General features: G+C 37.4%; 3 non-coding genes across 3 annotated transcripts; all 3 read left to right on the top strand.

Annotated features, from left to right (window-relative positions):
• Positions 1-3,523: 3,523 nt before the first annotated feature.
• Trnad-guc lies at positions 3,524-3,595 on the top strand. Its single transcript has one exon. It is a non-coding gene; the product is annotated as a tRNA-Asp (tRNA).
• Positions 3,596-6,054: 2,459 nt separating this feature from the next.
• Positions 6,055-6,126, top strand: Trnad-guc. Its single transcript has one exon. It is a non-coding gene; the product is annotated as a tRNA-Asp (tRNA).
• A 7,776-nt stretch (positions 6,127-13,902) lies between these two features.
• On the top strand, positions 13,903-13,974 carry Trnad-guc. Its single transcript has one exon. It is a non-coding gene; the product is annotated as a tRNA-Asp (tRNA).
• The last annotated feature ends 250 nt before the right edge of the window (positions 13,975-14,224 follow it).

Here is a 14,224-nt window from a genome sequence, read left to right as displayed (position 1 = left end):
CACTCCTGCGGAATTCATGTGTATAATACAAACATATATCACAGCTCATAATACAAACAACTGTAAACACATAAATACCTGTCAAAAAACTAAAATACAATGGTACACAAGAAAACATAAATATAAAATATATAAAAAATAAAATTTCTTGAAGTCCTCTATTTTCTATCACAGATCGTTGTTCCCTATCACAGTTAAATGCTTAGATGTTTGAGCAAAATATTGGTTGTGGAGACTGCTACACTATATGAACACTTATTAATTAATGATCTTGTTTCAAAATTTGTCAAACCAATTTGAGTTAAAAGGCTTGCGAAATTTTTGTGCTCCTCAGTTCTTAGTATTTCCCCATAACAGCCGACCACAAATATGCCCAGATGGACGGGGCAATGGTATTGAGACTCCAACTCTGCGACTAAGTTGAGGTCCCTGCCAACTGTTTCGTGGTTTCTGTGGTCGATGCTCTCCACCCCATTCACGGTGTATCTGGTCCTCTTTATTTTTTCTTGGGTCCTTATGTTCTGGACGTGAGCCACTGCAATCTCGAAAATAAAGATTACTTCCGGGTTGGTGAATCTTACCAGAATATCCGGCTTGTTGTGGTGGATTCTCTTCTCCGTGTAGATGTTTCCTCCCGCTCGCACTACCACCTTACGTCCCTCGATCTCGAAGGTAGGATTGAAAGAGACCTTGCCAAATGGGAAGTTTGCCATGATTTCTTGAGGAGCGTTGAGGTTCAGAAGGATGGATTTCAGAACCCAGTGGACGACGTAGTCATGCCTAGTCGTATATGCGCCTATGATGCATCCACTGCTCACATGGTATGCCGTTTCCGTTGTTGTGTTGCATCTTCTGCACTTTCTGGATCTTCCCGCTGTTCCTCCGAGGCCGTGGAGCTGTTCCTCTGCAGCAGAATGTAGTAGGGAGAAACGCCAGTGGTCCATTAGTGGGGATGTGTATGCTGGGAACTCAATGATTTTTTCTTCCTTGAGGATCACTCTCCCATATAGTAGTATAGGTAGTATAGTGGTGAGTATCCCCGCCTGTCACGCGGGAGACCGGGGTTCGATTCCCCGCCGGGAAGGAACTTTTTGTTGTTGGAAAGTATTTTTCAATCCTCTAAAACACTACTCATTAACTGTTTCTGCCTGCTTATCCAGACGAATTTTCTTTCGCGACTTTTTTTATTTCAATCAACCCTAAAATATCTCACACCAATTATCTTCCCCAAATTGCTCTTTCGTTCTCCTCTTCACTCTACTCCACAAGACTTCACTTCGCTTCACTTCACTTCAGTCCACTCCACTCCACTCCACTCCACTCCACTCCACTCCACTCCACTCCACTCCACTCCACTCCACTCCACTCCACTCCACTCCACTCCACTCCACTCCACTCCACTCCACTCAACTCAACTCCGCTCCGCCCCGCTCCACTCCTCCATGCTCCACTACACTACACTACTGTTCACCCCACACCCACACTACAACGCTACGAATCGACCCGATGCTACTCTACTCTGATCAACCTTCTCCACTCGAATCTTATATAATATTATCTTCTGGGAAGTTCGTTTTCACCCACTTCCTCCACTCCACACTCCATCTATTCCAGGCTACGATTCACTACACTATGCGATTCTACTCTACTCTTTTTTATTCTACTCTACGCTTTTTAACTCTACACTATTCCTCTCCGCTGTAAACTTCCAAAGGGTTCTTTTTCCAACAGTTCGAGTCTTGTGATTGTGAAAATCGGTTCGGCCAATCAAAAATTACCTCGGTTATATAAAGATGGACAAAAATTTCAAAAATAATTGGTTATGCTCACATATCGTGCTAATACCCAAAGGCTCAAAAGGAGATCCTAAATTCGATACACATCAGATTTGAAAGAATGGAGTTGACATTTTGTGAAAGTCATATTGGAGTATCTTTCGGACCAGCTGTAGACTGATCCGAGAAACTGCAGAAGACTCTTGGTTGATTCAATTGAAAAAAGCATATACCTATTTATTTCGAACGATTTCCAGAATAGAATTTCTAGTACTAAAACCATCATTAGCATGAAATTTGTCGGAAAAGGACCAAAAAGAGGCCTACGTCAAAAAGGCACAGTTGACAAATAGGTAGAGAATATTTCGAAATCAGAATTTTATTCAGATTCAGAATATGATATAAAATTGGTTATTCTCATTTGAAAAAGCAGGGTGGTATCAGTCGTATTACTAGTATCATGTTTCAACACTTTCGAACCACTCAATAAAGTAAAAAAAAAGTAAGCTTATGCGCTGATTAGAGTCGATTCCGACAAAGTTTGAATCATTCTCCTAGTCCAAAAATCAAAGTGTTATCGGTCGATCGAGCTATGTTGACTCACCTGAACATAGATAACCTGGGATGTATCAGAGACTATTCACGAATCCAATTACCGTTGAGGGCGCTACGAAATGTAAACAAACTTTGACGTTTGTCAGTACTCTTTTCGAGATTTGTACGTCCTAACAGAGTTTTTCTAGTAAATCAAGATATTTATCGGAATTATCGGAAGTGAATTAATTGATTTAGCTTCGTAAAGAAAGATCAATATTCTTTGGAGATACTTTATTTGAAAGGGATGAATTGTGGAATGAAATCGATCGATGACATTAGTGATCCACTGTACCTAGACACAAATTCCTATTATTTAACAGATTCCTTCTTGAAGTCAACCTAGGTAATAATGTTGAGGTCAGCATATACAGAGTTTGTGGAGGAGGTAGGAACTATACATCCTGATAACTAAAGCGTTCATGTGGAAGTTTTAAAGTTTCTGTTTAAAATATTTAAATTCCATTTTTGATATAGGTATTCCTCATACTGACATCTCAAGAGACATAAATATGATTCAGCTCATGGAACAAGTTCGCTACAGATGACAAAGATAATTCATTTGGAAGTATGAAAATTATGAAATTGTTTTTCTGAATCGTCAATTGAATTCAGCAGAAAAACCCTCGCCAAGAAAAATCGTTCGACCTAAAACCTGCCAGTTGAAAGCGCTGGTATAAATACCTTTCAATTATTTTTTCGTAATCAATATTTCTATTCAGAACCCCAGACAATAATCCCAATATAACATCTCCAAATAATAATATTAACACTTTGTTGGACAACGTGAGATAAAAGAAAACATAAGAAATGAAACTTGTTTTGACTTTGCAGTACATACAAAGTAGTTTCGTAATTCAGTCGGCAGAGGGCGTCTAGATTTTTTAATTCGCCTAGGTAGGGTAGATAGATTCACCAATAAATAACATCATGTGTCGAAGAACACGGAGAAGAAATATAATTTCGGCTTGTACAAATCGAATTTGATTGTATGAAAATTAACTTGAAAGAAACAAGTTTTCTAAGTCCATAAATAATTGGAATACGATTTCGTTGAATTCATTGAAATTTATATTCATGGAATAACATTTTTGAGTAAGTTTGGCAACATTGCAATTATGTGAACAAATTATTGAACTGATACAATAAATATATCCTCGGTAGTATAGTGGTGAGTATCCCCGCCTGTCACGCGGGAGACCGGGGTTCGATTCCCCGCCGGGGAGGAACTTTTTGTTGTTGGAAAGTATTTTTCAATCCTCTAAAACACTACTCATTAACTGTTTCTGCCTGCTTATCCAGACGAATTTTCTTTCGCGACTTTTTTTATTTCAATCAACCCTAAAATATCTCACACCAATTATCTTCCCCAAATTGCTCTTTCGTTCTCCTCTTCACTCTACTCCACAAGACTTCACTTCGCTTCACTTCACTTCAGTCCACTCCACTCCACTCCACTCCACTCCACTCCACTCCACTCCACTCCACTCCACTCCACTCCACTCCACTCCACTCCACTCCACTCCACTCCACTCCACTCCACTCCACTCCACTCCACTCCACTCCACTCAACTCAACTCCGCTCCGCCCCGCTCCACTCCTCCATGCTCCACTACACTACACTACTGTTCACCCCACACCCACACTACAACGCTACGAATCGACCCGATGCTACTCTACTCTGATCAACCTTCTCCACTCGAATCTTATATAATATTATCTTCTGGGAAGTTCGTTTTCACCCACTTCCTCCACTCCACACTCCATCTATTCCAGGCTACGATTCACTACACTATGCGATTCTACTCTACTCTTTTTTATTCTACTCTACGCTTTTTAACTCTACACTATTCCTCTCCGCTGTAAACTTCCAAAGGGTTCTTTTTCCAACAGTTCGAGTCTTGTGATTGTGAAAATCGGTTCGGCCAATCAAAAATTACCTCGGTTATATAAAGATGGACAAAAATTTCAAAAATAATTGGTTATGCTCACATATCGTGCTAATACCCAAAGGCTCAAAAGGAGATCCTAAATTCGATACACATCAGATTTGAAAGAATGGAGTTGACATTTTGTGAAAGTCATATTGGAGTATCTTTCGGACCAGCTGTAGACTGATCCGAGAAACTGCAGAAGACTCTTGGTTGATTCAATTGAAAAAAGCATATACCTATTTATTTCGAACGATTTCCAGAATAGAATTTCTAGTACTAAAACCATCATTAGCATGAAATTTGTCGGAAAAGGACCAAAAAGAGGCCTACGTCAAAAAGGCACAGTTGACAAATAGGTAGAGAATATTTCGAAATCAGAATTTTATTCAGATTCAGAATATGATATAAAATTGGTTATTCTCATTTGAAAAAGCAGGGTGGTATCAGTCGTATTACTAGTATCATGTTTCAACACTTTCGAACCACTCAATAAAGTAAAAAAAAAGTAAGCTTATGCGCTGATTAGAGTCGATTCCGACAAAGTTTGAATCATTCTCCTAGTCCAAAAATCAAAGTGTTATCGGTCGATCGAGCTATGTTGACTCACCTGAACATAGATAACCTGGGATGTATCAGAGACTATTCACGAATCCAATTACCGTTGAGGGCGCTACGAAATGTAAACAAACTTTGACGTTTGTCAGTACTCTTTTCGAGATTTGTACGTCCTAACAGAGTTTTTCTAGTAAATCAAGATATTTATCGGAATTATCGGAAGTGAATTAATTGATTTAGCTTCGTAAAGAAAGATCAATATTCTTTGGAGATACTTTATTTGAAAGGGATGAATTGTGGAATGAAATCGATCGATGACATTAGTGATCCACTGTACCTAGACACAAATTCCTATTATTTAACAGATTCCTTCTTGAAGTCAACCTAGGTAATAATGTTGAGGTCAGCATATACAGAGTTTGTGGAGGAGGTAGGAACTATACATCCTGATAACTAAAGCGTTTATGTGGAAGTTTTAAAGTTTCTGTTTAAAATATTTAAATTCCATTTTTGATATAGGTATTCCTCATACTGACATCTCAAGAGACATAAATATGATTCAGCTCATGGAACAAGTTCGCTACAGATGACAAAGATAATTCATTTGGAAGTATGAAAATTATGAAATTGTTTTTCTGAATCGTCAATTGAATTCAGCAGAAAAACCCTCGCCAAAAAAAATCGTTCGACCTAAAACCTGCCAGTTGAAAGCGCTGGTATAAATACCTTTCAATTATTTTTTCGTAATCAATATTTCTATTCAGAACCCCAGACAATAATCCCAATATAACATCTCCAAATAATAATATTAACACTTTGTTGGACAACGTGAGATAAAAGAAAACATAAGAAATGAAACTTGTTTTGACTTTGCAGTACTGACAAAGTAGTTTCGTAATTCAGTCGGCAGAGGGCGTCTAGATTTTTTAATTCGCCTATGTAGGGTAGATAGATTCACCAATAAATAACATCATGTGTCGAAGAACACGGAGAAGAAATATAATTTCGGCTTGTACAAATCGAATTTGATTGTATGAAAATTAACTTGAAAGAAACAAGTTTTCTAAGTCCATAAATAATTGGAATACAATTTCGTTGAATTCATTGAAATTTATATTCATGGAATAACATTTTTGAGTAAGTTTGGCAACATTGCAATTATGTGAACAAATTATTGAACTGATACAATAAATATATCCTCGGTAGTATAGTGGTGAGTATCCCCGCCTGTCACGCGGGAGACCGGGGTTCGATTCCCCGCCGGGGAGGAACTTTTTGTTGTTGGAAAGTATTTTTCAATCCTCTAAAACACTACTCATTAACTGTTTCTGCCTGCTTATCCAGACGAATTTTCTTTCGCGACTTTTTTTATTTCAATCAACCCTAAAATATCTCACACCAATTATCTTCCCCAAATTGCTCTTTCGTTCTCCTCTTCACTCTACTCCACAAGACTTCACTTCGCTTCACTTCACTTCAGTCCACTCCACTCCACTCCACTCCACTCCACTCCACTCCACTCCACTCCACTCCACTCCACTCCACTCAACTCAACTCCGCTCCGCTTCGCTCCACTCCTCCATGCTCCACTACACTACACTACTGTTCACCCCACACCCACACTACAACGCTACGAATCGACCCGATGCTACTCTACTCTGATCAACCTTCTCCACTCGAATCTTATATAATATTATCTTCTGGGAAGTTCGTTTTCACCCACTTCCTCCACTCCACACTCCATCCATTCCAGGCTACGATTCACTACACTATGCGATTCTACTCTACTCTTTTTTATTCTACTCTACGCTTTTTAACTCTACACTATTCCTCTCCGCTGTAAACTTCCAAAGGGTTCTTTTTCCAACAGTTCGAGTCTTGTGATTGTGAAAATCGGTTCGGCCAATCAAAAATTACCTCGGTTATATAAAGATGGACAAAAATTTCAAAAATAATTGGTTATGCTCACATATCGTGCTAATACCCAAAGGCTCAAAAGGAGATCCTAAATTCGATACACATCAGATTTGAAAGAATGGAGTTGACATTTTGTGAAAGTCATATTGGAGTATCTTTCGGACCAGCTGTAGACTGATCCGAGAAACTGCAGAAGACTCTTGGTTGATTCAATTGAAAAAAGCATATACCTATTTATTTCGAACGATTTCCAGAATAGAATTTCTAGTACTAAAACCATCATAAGCATGAAATTTGTCGGAAAAGGACCAAAAAGAGGCCTACGTCAAAAAGGCACAGTTGACAAATAGGTAGAGAATATTTCGAAATCAGAATTTCATTCAGATTCAGAATATGATATAAAATTGGTTATTCTCATTTGAAAATGCAGGGTGGTATCAATCGTATTACTAGTATCATGTTTCAACACTTTCGAACCACTCAATAAAGTAAAAAAAAAGTTAGCTTATGCGCTGATTAGAGTCGACTCCGACAAAGTTTGAATCATTCTCCTAGTCCAAAAATCAAAGTGTTATCGGTCGATCGAGCTATGTTGACTCACCTGAACATAGATAACCTGGGATGTATCAGAGACTATTCACGAATCCAATTACCGTTGAGGGCGCTACGAAATGTAAACAAACTTTGACGTTTGTCAGTACTCTTTTCGAGATTTGTACGTCCTAACAGAGTTTTTCTAGTAAATCAAGATATTTATCGGAATTATCGGAAGTGAATTGATTGATTTAGCTTCGTAAAGAAAGATCAACATTCTTTGGAGATACTTCATTTGAAAGGGATGAATTGTGGAATGAAATCGATCGATGACATTAGTGATCCACTGTACCTAGACACAAATTCCTATTATTTAACAGATTCCTTCTTGAAGTCAACCTAGGTAATAATGTTGAGGTCAGCATATAAAGAGTTTGTGGAGGAGGTAGGAACTATACATCCTGATAACTAAAGCGTTTATGTGGAAGTTTTAAAGTTTCTGTTTAAAATATTTAAATTCCATTTTTGATATAGGTATTCCTCATACTGACATCTCAAGAGACATAAATATGATTCAGCTCATGGAACAAGTTCGCTACAGATGAGAAAGATAATTCATTTGGAAGTATGAAAATTATGAAATTGTTTTTCTGAATCGTCAATTGAATTCAGCAGAAAAACCCTCGCCAAGAAAAATCGTTCGACCTAAAACCTGCCAGTTGAAAGCGCTGGTATAAATACCTTTCAATTATTTTTTCGTAATCAATATTTCTATTCAGAACCCCAGACAATAATCCCAATATAACATCTCCAAATAATAATATTAACACTTTGTTGGACAACGTGAGATAAAAGAAAACATAAGAAATGAAACTTGTTTTGACTTTGCAGTACTGACAAAGTAGTTTCGTAATTCAGTCGGCAGAGGGCGTCTAGATTTTTTAATTCGCCTATGTAGGGTAGATAGATTCACCAATAAATAACATCATGTGTCGAAGAACACGGAGAAGAAATATAATTTCGGCTTGTACAAATCGAATTTGATTGTATGAAAATTAACTTGAAAGAAACAAGTTTTCTAAGTCCATAAATAATTGGAATACGATTTCGTTGAATTCATTGAAATTTATATTCATGGAATAACATTTTTGAGTAAGTTTGGCAACATTGCAATTATGTGAACAAATTATTGAACTGATACAATAAATATATCCTCGGTAGTACAGTGGTGAGTATCCCCGCCTGTCACGACATCGTTCAGACGACTCAGGCTTTGGCGGGGTGGCTATCCTAATCCGTAAAGGAATTCCCTTTAAACCCTTACCTGAAAGTACTTGCTCCATTGAAAACATCGGCATCCAAGTGAATAACAAAATTTCCATAATTGCGGCATACAACCGACCGTCAAATAATTTTCAAGAATCTTGCCTAACCCAATTACTCAGTCGTAATAAAACTCTTGTTATCGGTGATCTGAATGCTAGACACGAATGTTGGAAATGTGAATCAAATAACGTAAACGGAGGCACATTACTAAACTTCCTTGAATCCAACGATGATTGTAACTTGTACTCCACGGAAGAACCCACCCACTACCCCCGTAACAACACAACACCCTCAACGATAGACCTAATTGTAGCAAAAAATTTCATTGACATATCTGAGCCCATATCCCATCCTGAACTCTCATCAGACCACAATCCCGTAGTTTTTTCAATTTTAATTAATAATTCTGAATCAACCCCCGACAAAATGGTTTATGATTACTCTAACACTAACTGGACACTATTCCGAAAGACCTTAGATCGATTAATCACGATACAGAATAACATATCCACTAGAGAAGATTTAGAACTTGAAATAGAAAAATTCACCCAGGCCATTAATGCTGCAAGAACTAAAACAGTCCCCCAAAATCAGAAAAAACTAATCCAAGATAAATTACCACCAGATATTATCCAACTTATAAATTACCGCAACCATATTAGAAAACGCTGGCAATCGAGTAGAATAAATGTAGATAAAGAACTTATGAATCACATTACAAGAGAAATAAGGCAGAAAATAAATACTTTCAGAAATGAGATATGGGAAACAAAACTTAGAAAACTGAATCCTAACGATAGGTCACTTTGGAAAACCGCTAAATCATTGCGAAAACAATACGAGTCTATCCCAACACTCTCTGAAAATAACATTGACTACATCACAGATACAGAAAAATCAGATATATTCGCGGAAACATTCCAAAAAAATCATAGAATCAATTCATCCAACAATAACACACAGGAAGAAATCGAAAAAATAGCTGAAAATTTCATACTACAGAATTCACGAACCCCTAACTCAAAATTCCTCACGAACCCCTCCGAAATCAAAGCTGTAATTAATAAATTATCTAACAACAAAGCTCCTGGCATTGATCAAATCGACAACAGACTGATAAAAAATCTTTCCAAAAAAGCAATAGTACAAATAACATATATAATAAATGCCATCATTAAATTACAACATTGGCCAGAATCATGGAAGACGGCAATAGTCATTCCTGTACACAAACCAAAGAAAAACAAAAAAGAACCCAATAGTTACAGACCGATCAGTCTGTTGTCGACACTAAGCAAAATAGCGGAAAAAATTTTGGCAACAAGATTAACGAATATAATAAGAAAAGTGAAGATGAAGGATGATCATCAATTTGGATTCAAGGAAAAACACAGTGCAATTCAACAGATCTGCCGTATTGTTACAGATATAGTAAATAACTTCAATAAACAAAATCACACTGTCATGCTCCTCTTAGACATAGAAAAAGCATTTGACAAAGTCTGGGTTGCAGGTCTAATTTACAAAATGATTAAATTAAAATTCCCCGCATTCATGATAAAAATTATCCACTCATATCTGAGAAACCGCAAAATCAAAGTAAAAGTAAATGAAACCCTATCGAAAACTGTTGAATTAGAAGCGGGAATAGTTCAAGGATCCATTCTAGGACCCAAACTATTCAACATTTTCATACACGACCTCCCCGAATTTCCAGGCACACAACGTGCACTTTTCGCAGATGACACGGCCATTTACGCACATTCCGCTTGGGTGGCCGCAGCAAATGCCAAAATCCAATATCACGTAAATAAGTTATCTGAATATTACGAAAAGTGGAAAATTAAGATAAACGCAAATAAAACAGAACAAATCGTGTTTAGAAGGCGGACCACCGATAAAACTATATTTAAAAAATTAAAAATAAACGATCATCAGATACAACCCGTAAAAAGTGTGAATTATCACGGAATTGAATTAGATGAAAGATTGAACTTCCACAAACACATAAAGAACGTAGTAACTCGCGGTTTGATAGCTAAGCGTACTTTATACCCCCTTTTACGCAGAAACAGCCGTTTAAATGAGAAGAATAAAACACTCTTATATAAGTCAATAATAAGACCCCAGATAACATACGCCGCCCCGGCCTTCTGTCACCTTCTACCAACACCACTACGCCCATTGCAAGTTTTCCAAAATAGATGCCTACGTTTAATCACAGGCCAGAATAGATACACCCGCATTAACGAACTCCATTCAATCACCGAAATTCCCACCATTCGTCAATTCATGGACCAAATTGCAATTAAATTTTACGAAAACCTGGGTCGTGTGAACGATGTTCTTAAAAACATTACGAAAACGCGGATTAATAATATTAATCCACAGAGCACCCACCCCTTACCCTACCAATTCCTACCCATATTCCTTGAACCCAGTTGTACATAATTTTATATCCCATACCCATTTGTATATAGTCTTACATCCCATACCCAATTGTACATAGTTTAATTTATTCAGAATTATTTCGAACAGGTTTTTTTTATTTTTATTTTTCCTGTAACAATTAAATTGTGACTTTATCAACCTTATGATACCATAAAAAAAGAAATATCACCAATTGTCAATAGAATTAGTTCACATATTTAATGAATTGTAGTAGATACATAAAGTAGGAACTACTGTTGTAAAAATGAATTGCTAGAAGTGAATATCACAAATTGTACACATGAACATTCAATAAACTATTTTTGACTTGGCCTGTCACGCGGGAGACCGGGGTTCGATTCCCCGCCGGGGAGGAACTTTTTGTTGTTGGAAAGTATTTTTCAATCCTCTAAAACACTACTCATTAACTGTTTCTGCCTGCTTATCCAGACGAATTTTCTTTCGCGACTTTTTTTATTTCAATCAACCTTAAAATATCTCACACCAATTATCTTCCCCAAATTGCTCTTTCGTTCTCCTCTTCACTCTACTCCACAAGACTTCACTTCGCTTCACTTCACTTCAGTCCACTCCACTCCACTCCACTCCACTCCACTCCACTCCACTCCACTCCACTCCACTCCACTCCACTCCACTCCACTCCACTCCACTCCACTCCACTCCACTCCACTCCACTCCACTCCACTCCACTCCACTCAACTCAACTCCGCTCCGCCCCGCTCCACTCCTCCATGCTCCACTACACTACACTACTGTTCACCCCACACCCACACTACAACGCTACGAATCGACCCGATGCTACTCTACTCTGATCAACCTTCTCCACTCGAATCTTATATAATATTATCTTCTGGGAAGTTCGTTTTCACCCACTTCCTCCACTCCACACTCCATCCATTCCAGGCTACGATTCACTACACTATGCGATTCTACTCTACTCTTTTTTATTCTACTCTACGCTTTTTAACTCTACACTATTCCTCTCCGCTGTAAACTTCCAAAGGGTTCTTTTTCCAACAGTTCGAGTCTTGTGATTGTGAAAATCGGTTCGGCCAATCAAAAATTACCTCGGTTATATAAAGATGGACAAAAATTTCAAAAATAATTGGTTATGCTCACATATCGTGCTAATACCCAAAAGCTCAAAAGGAGATCCTAAATTCGATACACATCAGATTTGAAAGAATGGAGTCGACATTTTGTGAAAGTCATATTGGAGTATCTTTCGGACCAGCTGTAGACTGATCCGAGAAACTGCAGAAGACTCTTGGTTGATTCAATTGAAAAAAGCATATACCTATTTATTTCGAACGATTTCCAGAATAGAATTTCTAGTACTAAAACCATCATTAGCATGAAATTTGTCGGAAAAGGACCAAAAAGAGGCCTACGTCAAAAAGGCACAGTTGACAAATAGGTAGAGAATATTTCGAAATCAGAATTTTATTCAGATTCAGAATATGATATAAAATTGGTTATTCTCATTTGAAAAAGCAGGGTGGTATCAGTCGTATTACTAGTATCATGTTTCAACACTTTCGAACCACTCAATAAAGTAAAAAAAAAGTAAGCTTATGCGCTGATTAGAGTCGATTCCGACAAAGTTTGAATCATTCTCCTAGTCCAAAAATCAAAGTGTTATCGGTCGATCGAGCTATGTTGACTCACCTGAACATAGATAACCTGGGATGTATCAGAGACTATTCACGAATCCAATTACCGTTGAGGGCGCTACGAAATGTAAACAAACTTTGACGTTTGTCAGTACTCTTTTCGAGATTTGTACGGCCTAACAGAGTTTTTCTAGTAAATCAAGATATTTATCGGAATTATCGGAAGTGAATTAATTGATTTAGCTTCGTAAAGAAAGATCAATATTCTTTGGAGATACTTTATTTGAAAGGGATGAATTGTGGAATGAAATCGATCGATGACATTAGTGATCCACTGTACCTAGACACAAATTCCTATTATTTAACAGATTCCTTCTTGAAGTCAACCTAGGTAATAATGTTGAGGTCAGCATATACAGAGTTTGTGGAGGAGGTAGGAACTATACATCCTGATAACTAAAGCGTTTATGTGGAAGTTTTAAAGTTTCTGTTTAAAATATTTAAATTCCATTTTTGATATAGGTATTCCTCATACTGACATCTCAAGAGACATAAATATGATTCAGCTCATGGAACAAGTTCGCTACAGATGACAAAGATAATTCATTTGGAAGTATGAAAATTATGAAATTGTTTTTCTGAATCGTCAATTGAATTCAGCAGAAAAACCCTCGCCAAGAAAAATCGTTCGACCTAAAACCTGCCAGTTGAAAGCGCTGGTATAAATACCTTTCAATTATTTTTTCGTAATCAATATTTCTATTCAGAACCCCAGACAATAATCCCAATATAACATCTCCAAATAATAATATTAACACTTTGTTGGACAACGTGAGATAAAAGAAAACATAAGAAATGAAACTTGTTTTGACTTTGCAGTACTGACAAAGTAGTTTCGTAATTCAGTCGGCAGAGGGCGTCTAGATTTTTTAATTCGCCTATGTAGGGTAGATAGATTCACCAATAAATAACATCATGTGTCGAAGAACACGGAGAAGAAATATAATTTCGGCTTGTACAAATCGAATTTGATTGTATGAAAATTAACTTGAAAGAAACAAGTTTTCTTTCTAAGTCCATAAATAATTGGAATACGATTTCGTTGAATTCATTGAAATTTATATTCATGGAATAACATTTTTGAGTAAGTTTGGCAACATTGCAATTATGTGAACAAATTATTGAACTGATACAATAAATATATCCTCGGTAGTATAGTGGTGAGTATCCCCGCCTGTCACGCGGGAGACCGGGGTTCGATTCCCCGCCGGGGAGGAACTTTTTGTTGTTGGAAAGTATTTTTCAATCCTCTAAAACACTACTCATTAACTGTTTCTGCCTGCTTATCCAGACGAATTTTCTTTCGCGACTTTTTTTATTTCAATCAACCCTAAAATATCTCACACCAATTATCTTCCCCAAATTGCTCTTTCGTTCTCCTCTTCACTCTACTCCACAAGACTTCACTTCGCTTCACTTCACTCCACTGCACTCCACTCCACTCCACTCCACTCCACTCCACTCC

This window comes from Coccinella septempunctata, chromosome 4 (genome assembly GCF_907165205.1).
Source record: "Coccinella septempunctata chromosome 4, icCocSept1.1, whole genome shotgun sequence".
Taxonomy (NCBI): Eukaryota; Metazoa; Arthropoda; class Insecta; order Coleoptera; family Coccinellidae; genus Coccinella; species Coccinella septempunctata.
The sequence above is the reverse complement of the archived record's forward strand: the minus strand, read 5'-3'. Positions and strand labels throughout refer to the sequence as shown.